Source organism: Mobula birostris, chromosome 21 (assembly GCF_030028105.1).
Source record: "Mobula birostris isolate sMobBir1 chromosome 21, sMobBir1.hap1, whole genome shotgun sequence".
Lineage (NCBI taxonomy): Eukaryota > Metazoa > Chordata > Chondrichthyes > Myliobatiformes > Myliobatidae > Mobula > Mobula birostris.
Genome location: NC_092390.1, coordinates 43,166,490 through 43,182,155, shown reverse-complemented (window position 1 = coordinate 43,182,155; position 15,666 = coordinate 43,166,490).

Below are 15,666 nucleotides of genomic sequence, written 5' to 3'. Positions count from 1 at the left end.
TGTAACCTCTGACAGCCCTCCACACTATCCACAACACCCCCAACCTTTGTGTCATCAGCAAACTCACTAACGCATCCCTCCACTTCCTCATCCAGGTCATTTATAAAAATCACGAAGAGTAGGGGTCCCAGAGCAGATCCCTGAGGCACACCACTGGTCACCGACCTCCATGTAGAATATGACCCATCTACAAGTACTCTTTGTCTTCTATGGGCAAGCCAGTCTGAATCCACAAAGCAATGTTCCCTTGGATTCCATGCCTCCTTACTTTCTCAATAAGCCTTGCATGGGGTACCTTATCAAATGCCTTGCTGAAATCCATATAGACTACATCTACTGCCCTTCCTTCATCAATGTGTTTAGTCACATCCTCAAAAAATTCAATCAGGCTCGTAAGGCATGACCTGCCCTTGACAAAGCCATGCTGACTATTCCTAATCATATTATACCTCTCCAAATGTTCATAAATCCTGCCTCTCAGGATCTTCTCCATCAACTTACCAACCACTGAGGTAAGACTCACTGGTCTATAATTTCCTGGGCTATCTCTACTTCCTTTCTTGAATAAAGGAACAAAATCCGCAATCCTCCGGAATCTCTCCCATCCCCATTGATGATGCAAAGATCATCGCCAGAGGCTCAGCAGTCTCCTCCCTCGCCTCCCACAGTAGCCTGGGGTACATCTCATCCAGTCCCGGCAACTAATCCAACTTGATGCTTTCCAAAAGATCCAGCACATCCTCTTTCTTAATATCTACATGCTCAATCTTTTCAGTCCACTGCAAGTCATCACTACAATCACCAAGATCCTTTTCCATAGCGACTACTGAAGTAAAGTATTCAATAAGTACCTCTGCTATTTCTTCCGGTTCCATACACACTTTCCAACTGTCACACTTAATAGGTCCTATTCTTTCTTGTCTTATCCTCTTTCTCTTCACATATTTGTACAATGCCTTGGGATTTTCCTTAATCTTGCCCGCCAAGGCCTTCTCATGGTCCCTTCTGGCTCTCCTGATTTCCTTCTTAAGCTCCTTCCTGCTAGCCTTATAATCTTCTAGATCTCTAACATTACCTAAGTCTCTGAACCTTTTGTAAGCTTTTCTTTTCCTCTTGACTAGATTTACTACAGTCTTTGTACACCATGGTTCCTGTACCCTACCATAACTTCCCTGTCTCATTGGAATGTACCAATGCAGAACTCCGCACAAATATCCCCTGAACATTTGCCACATTTCTTTCGTACTTTTCCCTGAGAACATCTGTTCCCTATTTAAGCTTCCAAGTTCCTGCCTGATAATTCCCCTTACTCCAATTAAAGGCTTTTCTAACTTGTCTGTTCCTATCTCTCTCCAATGCTATTGTAAACGAAATAGAATTATGATCACTATCTCCAAAATGCTCTCCCACTGAGAGATCTGACACCTGACCAGGTTCATTTCCCAATACCATATCAAGTACAGTCTCTCCTCTTGTAGGCTTATTAACATATTGTGTCAAGAAACCTTCCTGAACACAGCTAACAAACTCCACCCCATCTAAACCCCTTGCTCTAGGGCGATGCCAATTGATATTTGGGAAATTAAAATCTCCCATCACAACAACTCTGTTATTATTAAACCCTTCCAGGATCTATTTCCTTATCTGCTCCTCGATATCCCTGTTACTATTGGGCGGCCTATAAAAGACACCCAGTAAATTTATTGATCCCTTCCTGTTCCTAACCTCCACCCACAGAGACTCCGAAGACAATCCCTCCGTGACGTCCACCTTTTCTACAGCTGTGACACTATCTCTGATCAACAGTGCCATGCCCCCACCGCTTTTTCCTCCCTCCCTGTCCTTTCTGAAACATCTAAAACCCGGCACTTGAAGTAACCATTCCTGTCCCTGAGCCATCCAAGTCTCTGTAATAGCCACCACATTATAGGTCCAAGTACTGATCCATGCTCTAAGCTCATCCAATTTGTTCACAATACTCCTTGCATTAAAATAGACACATCTCAAACAGTAGGTCTGAGTGCGTCCCTTCTCTATCACCTGCCTATCCTCCCTCACACACTGTCACCAAGCTTTCTCTATTTGTGAGCCAACCGCTTCTTCCTCAGTCTCTTCAGTTCAGTTCCCAGCCCCCAACAATTCTAGTTTAAACTCTTCCTAGTAGCCTTAGCAAACCTCCCCACCAGGATATTGGTCCCCCTGGGGTTCAAGTGCAACCCGTCCTTTTTGTTCAGGTCACACCTGCCCCAAAAGAGGTCCCAATGATCCAGAAATCTGAATCCCTGTCCCCTGCTCCAATCCCCCAGCCACGCATTTATCCTCCACCTCATTCTATTCCTATACTCACTGTCACGTGGCACAGGCAGTAATCCCCAGATTACTACCTTTGCGGTCCTGCTTCTCAACTTCCTTCCTAACTCCCTGTAGACTGTTTTCAGGACCTCTTCCCTTTTCCTACCTATGTCATCGGTACCAATATGTACCACGACCTCTGGCTGTTCTCCCTCCCACTGCAGCATATCTCCTATGCGATCTGAAACATGCCTTGGTTCTACATCTACATCTACATCTACATCTAGTATGTAGAATTGTTTCTTTTCTGGTATTTTCTTGCTGTTTAACTTTCCTGTGTTTGTTTGAATTTTTTTATAATCAAGTAGATCAGGGGTTACCAACCGGTTTTATGCCATGGACCAATACTATCCTTGGGCTTCAGGTTGGGCACCCTGATCTAGATACCTGTAATTGTTCAGTGAATTTTCCAGTAATTGTAGTATAGCTGTTTTTGTATCTTTCCTGAAGCTTCTTAGCGTCACACCACTTGAATCTTCCTATTTTATAGGCTCATTGTTACTTTTTACAGTCAGAGATAGGTTTAAAATCCAAAAGACCATAGACCTAAGAGCAGAATTATTCCATTTGGTCCATTGAGTTTGACCTACCGTTTCATCATAGGCTGAATCATTTTCCCTCTCAGCCCCAATATCCTGCCTTCTCCCTGTATCATGCCTATGACTAGTCAAGAATCTATCAATCTCTGTCTTCAACATACCAAATGACTTGGCAAAAAGTTCCACAGATTTACCACCCTCTGGCTCAAAGAATTCTTTGTAGGAGATGACCGCAACTTTGTTGCTCTCTGCTCTTCTTTTTTGTTCATTCTTTGTTCTTGTAATAAAATACAATGGTCATAAACAATCAGTTTTATATCTCATTCTTGACTTCTGAACCTATGGATCACAAAAGCACCAGGATCTAACAGCACCGATTGCGTCAGCTTTAAAACAGGATGGAGCTGTTAGGGGTTGTGGAGGTTACAGGCTGACTATTAAGATTAATCATTGGAACTATATCCTATTCCTGGAAGAGAAGATTTATTTGCAGTTTTCCTGGAAGGTAGCAGTTCACTAGAATGCATGTAAGTCATTTGTATCAGTTCAGAAAGTGTTAGAGGAGCTGGTTAAATGTTTTTGCCTGTCAATAAGCACTTGTTCACAATTAGCAGACTACCCTTTAGAGTTCTGACTGCATTTCCTATCTTCCAGAGCACTGAGGAGAGGTTGCTGCAGGCAATTTCCAGAATTATCTAAGAAAGTGTGTGCCAGCAGTGGAGAAGGTCGAGAGGAGGCTCATGAGAAATATTCTGGGAATGCAAGGGTTAACATACTGTATGAGGAGCATTTGCTAGCTCTGGGCCAGTACTCACAGGAGTTTAGAAGAATGAGGGGGATCTCATTGAAACCTATTGAACAAAAAGGCCTGTATAGAGTGGTTGTGGAGAGAAGGTTCCTACAGTGGGGAGTCTAGGACCAGAAGGCACAGATTAGAAGGATGTCCACTTCAAACTGAGGGGAGGAGGAATTTCTTTAGCCAGAGAGTGGTGAATCTGCGAAATTCATTGCCACAAGTGGCTGTGGAGGCCAAGTCGTTGGGTATAATTAAGGCAGAAGTTGATAGGTTCTTGATTAGTAAGGGTGTCAAAGGTTACGTAGAGAAGGCAGGAAAGTAGGTTTGCGAGGGGTCAGCTGCGGTGGAACAGCAGAGAAGACCTAATGGGCCAAATGGACTAATTCTGCTCCTATGTCTTATGGTCTTATGTTTGCTATGCATTTGGGTAATATTCTGGTTTTTATTTAAGAATGTTTGAGAGACAAACACCTGTGAAAGGTGGAAAAAGTAAGCAGACTGGAAAAGGCAGTCTACCTTTAAAGAGAATAGTTTATGTTACGTCTTGGCGAATGAAGCAGCATTTCCTGCAATGGAGCTTTCTGCATTGATACTGAAGAGGTACATCCAGTTCAAGAGAAAGTAAAAGCTTTAATCAATGCTCCCACTCCCACCAGTGTAGCTGACATGAAGGTATATCTGACATTGACGAATTGTTCAAATCCAGCAATGCCTTGAGCTCTATTTCAAGAATTGCTGCTCAAAGACATGGTTGACTAGATATCGTAAAGACTTCTATACAATCTGAAGGATTGCTGTGATTTGCTGATAGGCTATCCCACTACTCAATAGAGAGTTAATATTATCATAACACACCTCACCATATAATGCTGGTGCTATGTCATCGTATCAGAAAAGTCAATAGGATTTATGTCCTGAATATCGACAGAAGTGGAGGAAAAATACTCTCAGCTGGATAGAAAAGGTTGAGTTATCATGTCTGGAGTACAGACATTAACCCAACCAACTTCAAGAAATTCTATCTTAACAAAGGGAGAAGCTGAATTCTTCCCTGCATTCCTTCCGTCAAATTGCTCCTGTAATTCTTCATCAACACTTGACCATGTATTCCTTTGTCAGTACCTGTCTCTGCCTCCCACTGGCAGATGATTGAGAACACTTATGTTTCCATTGTCTTTTTAGGAAACAATAGGGTATTCAAATGCTTTCAAGGTTAAAGCACATACTTGAACTTATGAGATACCTATGTGCAGGCTCATGGAAGAGGGAAATCAGGGGTCTGTGATTTGTAAACAACAATACAAAACATATTTGCCATTTCTTCTGTCATGGTCGTGGCCGGCAGACACGTCTGGACTCAAGCAGGCTACAAATGAAATGATAAAATTCAGCTTCCTTCTTCTGTTAAGATAGAATTTCTTGAAGCTGATTGGGTTCATGTCCTTAGTGCCATACTTGTTCAAGTTTTTTTCAAAATAACAAGGTTAAATAATTTCAATTCACTCATGAAACTTATCTCTTGCAGCCAATCCTAGTTCCAGCCCTGGGACCTAGTTCATTGTAATAAATCTTGTTATTAAAGAAAACCTGACATCTCTATATCATATCTGCATTTTGTATACTATAGCTTGAATGAAGTTACAGCTGTACTGTACATTTTCACAATCAATTAATTCCACAAATTTAAACTGATTAGATTGCACTGTAAGTGAAAGATGACAAATTAATGTCTGTGATAAAGTCACCAGTAGGTGGTGATAATCCAGCATTGGAATATCGCTCCATATTTACTTGAAGTAAGAATGAGAAAATTAGATTATTTTTCATTTGATAGTTTTAACAAAACATTGACTCTCTCATTTAGCAAAACATTCTCTCTCAAAGCATGTATTTATCTCATTAAATCAAGATGATCTCTATTTCCTTTAATATTCTTAGCTTACACAAATCTCTCACTGCTGTTCTTAGGAAAACTGTATTCATTGCTTATTGATACAAAGTATGTGCTAGGAGAATTAACACAAAGCAACGGTAAATCTATTTCTGTGTGTCATTATCAACAACTTCCATTCAATCAGCCTGTTTTTAGGATGTGGAAAGAAACCAGAGAGCCCTGAGGAAACCCACGCAGTCACAGGGAGAACATACAAACACTGCACAGACAAGATTGAACCCAAGTGACTGCAACTGTGAGGCCTTACAATATTGTAACCTAACTCAAAAGATGGTTTGTCTGATAATTACATTCTGTACTCGTGTAAAAGAATGATTACTAAGCAGGAAGCAGAGTCTGATGAGAGAAGGATGTTTTTTAGACTGGCGGCCTGTGAGAAGTAGTGGTCACAAGGAATGGTGGTGGGCCCTTGTTGTTTGTTATTTTTGGATGAGAATATACAAGGCATAGTTAGTAAGTTTGCAGCTTTTGCTAAAATAAATGGAGTCATGCACAGTAAAGAGGATTATGAAAAATTGCAAGAGGACTTGATACCTGGGCCATGGAATGGAAAGTGGCATTCAACCTTGCAGAGTGTGAGGTGTTGCATTCTGGGAAGTCAGACAAGGGTAGGACTCCCATGGTGAACAGTAAGGGCCCTGGGGAAAGTCATAAAAAAGAAAGACATGAGACTACAAGAACATTGTTCCCTGAAAGTACTGTTACGGGTAGACAGGGTAGTGAAGACATTTGGCATACTAGCCTTCATCAGTCACGGCACTAAATATAGGAGTGGGATTATTGTGTTATAGTTGTATTAGACATTGGTGAGGCTGCACCTGGAGTATTGTGGTCACCCTGTTATAGAAAAGACACAATTAAGCTGAAAAAGCACAGAGGAGATTCATACGTCTGTTGCTAGGACTCAAGGGTCCGAATTATAGGGAAAGGATAGAAAGGCTAGGACTTTATTCATTAGACCGTAGGAGACTGAGGTGTGACCTTATAGAAATGTATAAAATCACAAGAGACGTTGCTAGGTTGAACGCACGCTGTATTTTTTCCCACGTACCGAGAATCAAAAACTAGAGGGCAAAGCTTTAAGGTGAAAGAAGCAAGTTTTAAGACACACCTGTGAGGCAACTTTGTCAAGCAAATGGTGGGGTGGATATGGAACAAACTTCTCGAGGTCATAGCTGAGGCAAGTACAATAATGACATCTAAAAGATATTTGGACAGGTATGGACAGGAAATGTTTATATGGATAAGGATCAAATGAGGCAAATGAGATTAGCTCAGATGGGCATCTTGGCTGGCATGAACAAGTTGGGCAGAATGGCCTATTTTATGCTATATTACTCTGTGATTCTATGCAACTTATTAAATCAATTTTCAGTTTATTTGGGAAACATAAAATAATAAAATAAGTATTTTGCTGCATGATTGAAAAAAAAACAATGAACTACAGGATACATTTCATTACTCAATGCACTTTAATCTATTTGAGTGTTTCAATTGATCAGTTCTCCCACTCCAGTGATAACTCCACAATTAATCATCCTAATTCTGGAATCACTAATGTTTTAAAATTTGTCACGGAGATGCAGTAAATTGGGGTCTGTGACTAATTGGGCAACGGTTCATTGATTAATGGAGAGAAAATCTTTATCATGCTGAAAGATGTTTGACCTCCACGTAAAGCTGTTTCTTTTTGCCATGACAGCAAAACAAGCCTAGAGGAATAATTGAGTCCTTAAGGTGCTCACAAGCTTCAGCTGCTATTTTTCTTTGGGTAATGATTCTGTGTAAGGTTTGTTCTGATTGGATAGATACGCAGTACCTTGACTTGACAAAGCTTCCAGATCTATTTTGAACAACCTGCAAGAACATTGTGAAATCAAGTAACGTTTCATTTAAATGGAAGGGAAAGTAAATAGTTATGATTACTTCTAAAGAAATTGATTGTCCAATACACATTGCACCAAATTACCACAGCTTGCTGGTACTTACCAGAACGTCATTCTGTTTAAAAATACTCACTTTTTTCATATGAGCATTTAGCGGGTGTGTATGCTATAATTTCAAATTGCACGAATCTATAAAGTCTAAGATTGGTCATCCGTTTAAATATTGAAGGCTCTTTGAACATTGGGGATCCAGAGCTAAAACAGGAACAGAGTGAGCTTCCAGTACACCAGTCATATCATTAATGGAAAATGTTTCTTTGCTTCAATAGGTTGTGTGACTTCAGTAGTCAGGTGTTCCACAAGTCTACTGAAAGAGGTGACCAGCTATTTCTTGTTGAAAACTTCATATTCCAAACTTTGTGCCAAGTTAGCGGATCCCTCTGTGTTCCTAGAATGCAAATCCCCGACAGGCTTTCTGATCCGCCAAGGACTTGCTGTGTGTATTCATCACGTTCTTTTGTGGCTTCACCCAACTGAGTCCACCTCTTCTTTGCATTGCTGAGAGAAGCACTCTTGATTTCCCTGTTCCATGCCCATTCCCCCATGCCTGATGACTATAGGGATTTGACTTCTACTCCCATCTTCGATATATATGATGACAAAAATCTTAGCTGTTAACCAAGTCGTTAAGTGGACAATATCCCTTCATCTTCCCTGTCTTTTCCCTTTCTTACTACTATCTGGCAGGTCCCTGGTTGTTTGGTATTTGAAATAAAGAGGGAACTGGATTAGACTGTGGTAGATTTATAAACTCTGTGCTTACATCTACTGTACCTTCCAAATCAAGAATTTATAGGATTAAAGGAAAGAGGAATCAGACAGGGAAAATTGGGAATAGTAATTTTTTGCTTGAACTAATCAGAAAAGCCTCTTCCTGTTAAAAACTGATTTTTCAAGAGGCAAAGGCAAAGTTAAGAAATATCTAGATGACTACAAAAATTGCCAAGGTTAGAAGACTTCACACCAAGTGTTGGTAAAAGGGATTGGCACAGATAAGTGCTAGAGGGTTGGATGAACATTGTGAGCTGAAAGAACCCTATGTATGAAGGAGATTGAAAACAACCAAGCATATTGGTTTTACTGTAGTTCTTTCTTATCATCTTCCCTTAGATACAACTGTCCATATGGGTAACATGTCTACCTTGGTTTGAGTTTTGGATGATGGGAATGAGGCTTGTATCATAAACGATGATGAGATAATATTTGCATTGAAGGACAATCACCACATATTGTTGGGAGGTGGGTGATGGTACTGCAGTGAATTGAGTAACGTTTGAGGGTAGTAGCATAGTTGATAGTATGCACCAGTTGAAGGTTACTTGCTCACCTAGAAAGCGCAATGCATATCTGTGAATTGGTATACTTCAGCAGAAATATGAAGCTACAAACATACAAGGAAGGGGTGGGGTAGGCCACCAAGCCCTCATGCTTGTTCCATCTTTTTATATGATCACAACTGAACTGACTATAACCTCAATTCTGAATTACCAAGTAACACTGGTAACCTTTCACTCCCAGCTTATACCCATGCCTTCCTTAAAATGGTTCTGCTTTCAAAAAAGTCCAAAGACTCACAACCTGCTGCCAGAAAAGAAAATAATCACTTCAATCTCTTATGAGTGGAAACATTCTCTCTTTCTCTAATTTGTCAAGACGCTCTAGGATCTTATGTTTCCATCAAAAGTCCTAGAAAAGGCATTTTTCTAGACTTCAGTGGGTACAAGCCCAGCCTATCCAATTTTTCAAAGTTTGAAATAAATTTATTTTCATATTATGTATATGTTACCATAGACTATCTTCATTCATTTTCTTGCAGACATTTACAGGAAAATAAAGAAATAAAATAGGAAGGAATTAATGAGGACTGACTAATGGACCTCTGGATTCTTCCTCCTGTAGCTGATAATCAGCTGACATTAAGTGAGAGGTTGTTGTAGCACCATTCAAACAGGTTTGCAATTGTGCTCCTATATGCCAGTTCATCAGTACTGTTGGCCAGAAAGAACTACAGTCTGCAAATCAGTGAATTCAAATGAATCAAGGACAGTGGAAACAGATGAACCAATTGCTTTTGCTCTTACCATGGAGGAGGAGGCAGAGGCTGCCATTTTATGAAGAGATTGTGTTCTCCATTTTGTGTGTTAGTTGCTTGGTTTCATCAGTGTCTTAAATTCAACATGATGATGTCTCAGGTAATCTGCTGAACTAGGGATTACTTCCAAATAAGAAGTTATTTGTGAGGTGTTCTTTGGTTCAATATAACATGCAGGTTTGTGTATACTGGTCTGTGTGATTCAAGCTGGCTGCTGATTGAGAACAAGGAGCCATATATTACCAATTGTCACTTGCTGAGAAGAGGGCAATAAATGGGTGCTGACCTGAAGCAGAGCCAAGAAAAAGGTGTTAAAGGTCAGATACATGACCTGCAGCCAATGATGCTGGAATGCAATATTTGAATTGGTAAGAAATGGATATAAAACAGACACTTCAACTGTGCTGGTGACAGTAACTCTGTAGGAAACCAACGTGAGGTGCCCCATGGACAGGTGGAAATTCAAAACGGGACTACGAGGAACATCTGGCCAGCAGCAGAAACTCTGTTTTAACCAGTAATGTCTTTTCTGCTCTTTGACTGTTCATGGAAGGTCAAGAAGACTTAGCTGGTGTGCTCACAGTCATTGGTTGTGTAAGTTCATGAGGCAATAAAGGTACTTTTCGGTAACTACAAATTCTCTCTCTGTGCCTCCCTGATCATTATTAAAAGAGGGGATTCTTGTCATACCATCCTTGGTGATTTGGCCAACAACAGTGGTGTTGTCAGTAGGCTTAAATACGGCATTGGAGCTGTAATTAGTCAGACAATCATAGGTATAAAGTCAGTAAAGCAGAGGGCTAAGGACTCAGCCTTGTGGGGCATGGTGAGTGTAGAGGAGATGTTGTAACTAATCCACATTAACTGGGGCCTGCTAGTAAAGAACATTCCCGCTGATGACAAACTGCTCATCTTGTGTATTATTCTAATAAGCCTTCTTTGAGCTGCATATTAAGTGACAGAACTGTTAATGTACAGAATGATATTGGGGTTGGAAATCCATAGCTCCCTGAAAGTGACCAGTAAATAGAATGGCAAATAGGATGGATACTTCTTGCTTTCATCAACTGGGGCATTAACTATATAAGTTAGTAAGTCATGCTGCAGCCGAACAAAACTTTGTTTAGCAACACACACAAAATGCTGGTGGAATGCAGCAGGCCAGGCAGCATCTATAGGAAGAGGTACAGACGATGTTTCGGGCTGAGAACTTTCGTCAGGACTAACTGAAAGAAGAGATAGTAAGAGATTTGAAAGTGGGAGGGGGAGGGGGAGATCCAAAATGATAGGACAAGTCTTTGTTTAGGCCACTTTTGGAATAGTCTGTGTAGTTCTAGTTGCCATGCTCTGGAAAGGATGTGGAGACCTTGGAGAAGGTGCAGAGGAGGCTCAGCAGGATATTGGCTAGATTATTGTGCATGAGCTATAAGGCAAGGCTGGACAAATTTCAATTGCTTTCTCTATAGCATCAAAGGCTGTGAGGCAACATGATGTATACTGTACATAGAAAGTAATAAGAGGCATAGATAGGGTAGATGGAATCTTTTTCCTCAGTGTGGAAGTGTCAAAGAGAACATAGCTGAGAGGGGAAAAGTTTATAGGAGATGTGTGAGGCAAGTATTTGGGGGGTGGGGGGGGGGAATGCTACTCTACATGATTACAATAAGCTGCAGAGAGTTGTAAACTTAATCAGCTCCATCATGGGCACTAGCCTCAGCAGGATCCAGGGCATCTTCAAGAAATAATGCCTCAAAAAGGTGATATCCATCGCTAAGGACCCTCATTACCCGGGGCTTACCCTCTTCCCATTGCTACCATCAGGAAGGAGGGACAGGAACCTAAAGGCACACACTCAATAATTCAGGAACAGCCTCTTCCCCTCTGCCATCCGATTTCTGAATGGACATTGAACCCATGAACACTACCTCATTAATTTTTTAAATTTTCATTTTTGCACTCCTTATTTAATTTAAATATATGTATAATGTAAATTACAGTTTTTTTCTCGATTATTATGTATTGCATTGTACTGCTGCCACAAAGACAACAAATTCCACGACATAAGCCGGTGACATTAAATCTGATTTTGATTTTACGCAGAGAATGATAGGTGCCTGAATATGCCGCCGGGGAGGTGGGAGAAGCAGATAGCAATGTTCAAGGTATTTAGACACGTAAACAGGCAGGAAATTAAGGGACACAGACCACTTGCAGAGAGATGGGTTTAGAGAGATTGGCACCATAATCAATGCAGGCATGGCAAGCTGAAAGGCTTCTTCCTGTGCTGTATTATGTTCTATCCTTCCTTAATTAAGACAATTAAAATGACATACAGTATTTCAGACATGACATTAGCAACATCCTACATAACTAAAGCATAACTTCCTTATTTTGTATTCAGTTCCTTAAAGAATAAAGATTGACAAGATCTGCTATTCCAAGAGACGTAAAGGAACGTGGAAACTTGAGTGTAAGTGTACAAGGATCTTTGGGTGGCGTGGCCCATTGAACGTGTTGTTAGCAAAGCAAGTGGAATATTTGATGTCTAAAGAGTAGCATAAAGACTGCTTAGGATAGGGCCACAGTACATCAGCTGTTCACCTAACCCTAAGAAGGAGGTGACAACCTTTGTCATGGTGAAGAAAGAACTTATTGAAATGGCTTCATGGATGAGATACGTGAACACTAAAGTTACCCTGCAGAAGGTGTGGTTGTTCTTCTTGGAGTAAAGAAGTTTGACGGGAGATTTGATGGAAGTGTACTGAACAATAGAGGAAACTGTTGACACATAAATAGCTCAAATCCAGGAGATGAAGATCTAAAACTTTGGAAATAGGAAAAGGTTTTGATTCAAAAGTAGCTATGACCTGGAATATCCTGCAATTTGTTGAGATAATGAATTATGAGCCTTAGTGGAATAGCTGGAGAAAGTTCTATATTAAGAAAGTGGCAAAAAACCTACCTGATACACAGTCAGGAGGCTGAAAGAGTGGATAGTACATAGATACAGTGCAGGATGAGGTTTGATGATCATATACAAGTCATCCTAGATGTGGGGACCAAAAGGACACCTAATGTTCTGCAAAAATGCCATGATTCTATATTTGTTAAGTCTAATTATTCACACAAATGATAAAAATGACAATTACTTACTGCTTGAAATTACAATAAATACTGAAGTAACACACAAAATGCTGGAGGAACTCAGCAGGTCAGGGAGCATCCATGAAAATGAATAAATGGTTGATGCTTTGGGCCAAGATCCTTCTTCAGGACTGAAAAGCAAGGGGGAAGATGTCAGAATAAAAAGCTGGGCGGAGGGGAAGAAGGAGAGCTAGAAGATGATAGGTGAAGCCACATGGGTAAAGGCCAGTAGAAAAAGGAATCTGGTGTGAGAGAAGAATGGGCCATATGAGAAAGGGAAGCAGGAGACCACCCAGGGGAGGTGATAAGCAGGTGAGAAGATGTAAGAGGCCAGAGTGGGGAATGGAAGAAGAGGGGAGAGGGGAGGAGGAGGGGGTTTTTTTACTGGAAGGAGAAATAGATATTCATACCATCAGGTTGGAGACATGGAATATAAGGTGTTGCTTCTCCACTCTGAGGGTGGCTTCATTGTAACACAAGTGGAGGCGATGGACCAACGTGACAGAACAGGAATGGGAATCAGAATTAAAATGTTTGCCCACCAGGAAGTTCTGATTTTGGCAGATGGAGTGGAGGTGCTTGACAAAGTGGGCCCCCAATTTACGACGGTTCTCATCAATTAGAGGAGGCCACATCGGGAACAATAGAAGACCCCAGCAGATTTGCAGGTGAAGTTCAGGTATTGCATTTTATCACAGCTTTGAGAACAAAATAAGCAAGTCAATAATTGCTGGAAATACTTGGTAACCTGATTCTAATGAAAGGTCTTTAACCTGAAACTTTGTTTCTCTCCCCATACATGCTGCCGGCTTGTATTTAAAATTTTTGCTTTTAGAAGAACAAAACAGTTTTGAACAATTTCCTGCCTAGCATCCTAACAGATCATGGATTAAACTATCCCTAATATTGTGATTAACACCCACCATGTAGTATAGCAGCTTATGTTTGCATGGAAGTCACTCACCTAATTAGTGTTTCCATATCCATCGTTCACTGTACTAGCAGCTACATTCATTTCATTCTGTGACCAGAATATAAATATCACTTACGGTATTAGCCACCAATTAAAGTGGCAGACAGCTGGCCGAGTCAATTCCACCTCCAAAATTTTCAGTAAGATACACCAGAAGATTAACAAATGTGTTAAGGTCTACCTAATTATAGTTCTAAAGATGTCTTAATGTGTGACTTCAGTAATAACAAGATGCCTTTATTTCCTCAGTGAACTTCTCCATTTATACACTTCACTACACTGTGTTCCATCTGCCACTTCTTTGCCCATTCTTTTAATCTGTCTAAGTCCTTCTGCAGATTCCCTGTTTCCCCAACACTACCTGCCTCTCCATTCATTTGCAAACGTGGCCACAAAACCATCAATTCCATCATCCAAGTCATTGACATATAACATATAACATGAAAAGAAGCAGTCCTAACACTGACCTCTGCAGGATACCACGATTATGAAGTGAAAAATCAATTGGTGTACATAGTTCCAATGTGGCTGAGACCAACGTGACTGCAGTGCTTCTTGTGAATGCCAGGCTGGCCAACTCTTGATAACCTGCTCCCCCATTAATTGGGAATCCTAATAGTTCAATGCTGTCTCACTTCACATTTCACATCTTCCTTTACATTCATTGGTTTCGGTTTTCCACCTTTCCTTAAACCCACTACATTTCCTGTGTTTCCTTTACATTCACAAACAGCCTATTCCCTACACTGTAAAGAAGTTAGGTTCCTTTTCCCTGTTTCTTTTAAACTCACTGGAGCCCCACATTTCACTGAACTCACCAGGGCCCCGTTTTCTGTACTCCTTCTAAATATACTTATTGCCTGCTTTAAACACACTACGGCCCTGGTTCCTTGTACTCCCTCTAAATTCATAAACAGCCCCATTTCCTGTGCTCCCTTTAAGCCCCTTTTCCTCTAACCATACCAGGTCCTGTCTACCATGCTGCCTAATTTCCCTCACTCCCTTTAAATTCACTATGCCCGTTTCACAGACACCAGGGCCATGATTCACACATTGCCTTAAAACACACTGAGGTCCATTTCCACTGCTTCTTTTAAGCTCACTGAGGCCCTGTTTCCCATACTCCCTATGAACACATCAGTGCCGTTTCCTTTGTAAACTCACTAATGCCCATTTCCTGCATTCCTTCGAGCACTCCAGTGCCTGACTAACTACACTCCCTTTGAAAACATTGGGGTGTGTTTCTTATGCTCTATTTACTAAACTTATTGGGATCTGTTTCCCAGGCTTCTGGTTAGATTCTCAAGCACCTACCTAACAATTACTTGACAAGGATCCAGAGAACCTTTGCCATTATAAAGAATGCATGACAGAGCCTCTACTTTCTTAGAAGTTTATGTGAACTGTTGGCATGTCATCTAAAACTTTGACCAACTTCTCTAGATACTCGGTGGAGAGTACATTGACTGATTTCATCACAGCCTTGTATGGAAACACCAATGCTCTTGAATGGAAAAAAGATCTACAAAAATAGTGGATACAGCCCAGTCCATCATGGGTGAAGCTATCACCATCATTAAGGAGCACTGTCACAGGAGCCCTGCCATCCGGGCTATGCTCTCTTCTCGCTGCTGTAAGGAAGTACAGGAGCCTCAGGTCCGACACCACCAGTAATTGCTTCTCAACCTTCAGGCTTTTGAACCGAAGGGGATAACTTCGATCACCCCCAACACTGAACTGATTCGCCAACCTATCAACTCACTTTTAAGGACTCTACAAACTCATGTTCTCGATATATATTGTTTATTTACTTATTTATTATTTGCTGTTTTTGTTTTTGCACAGTCTGGTATTTTGCGCACACTGGTTG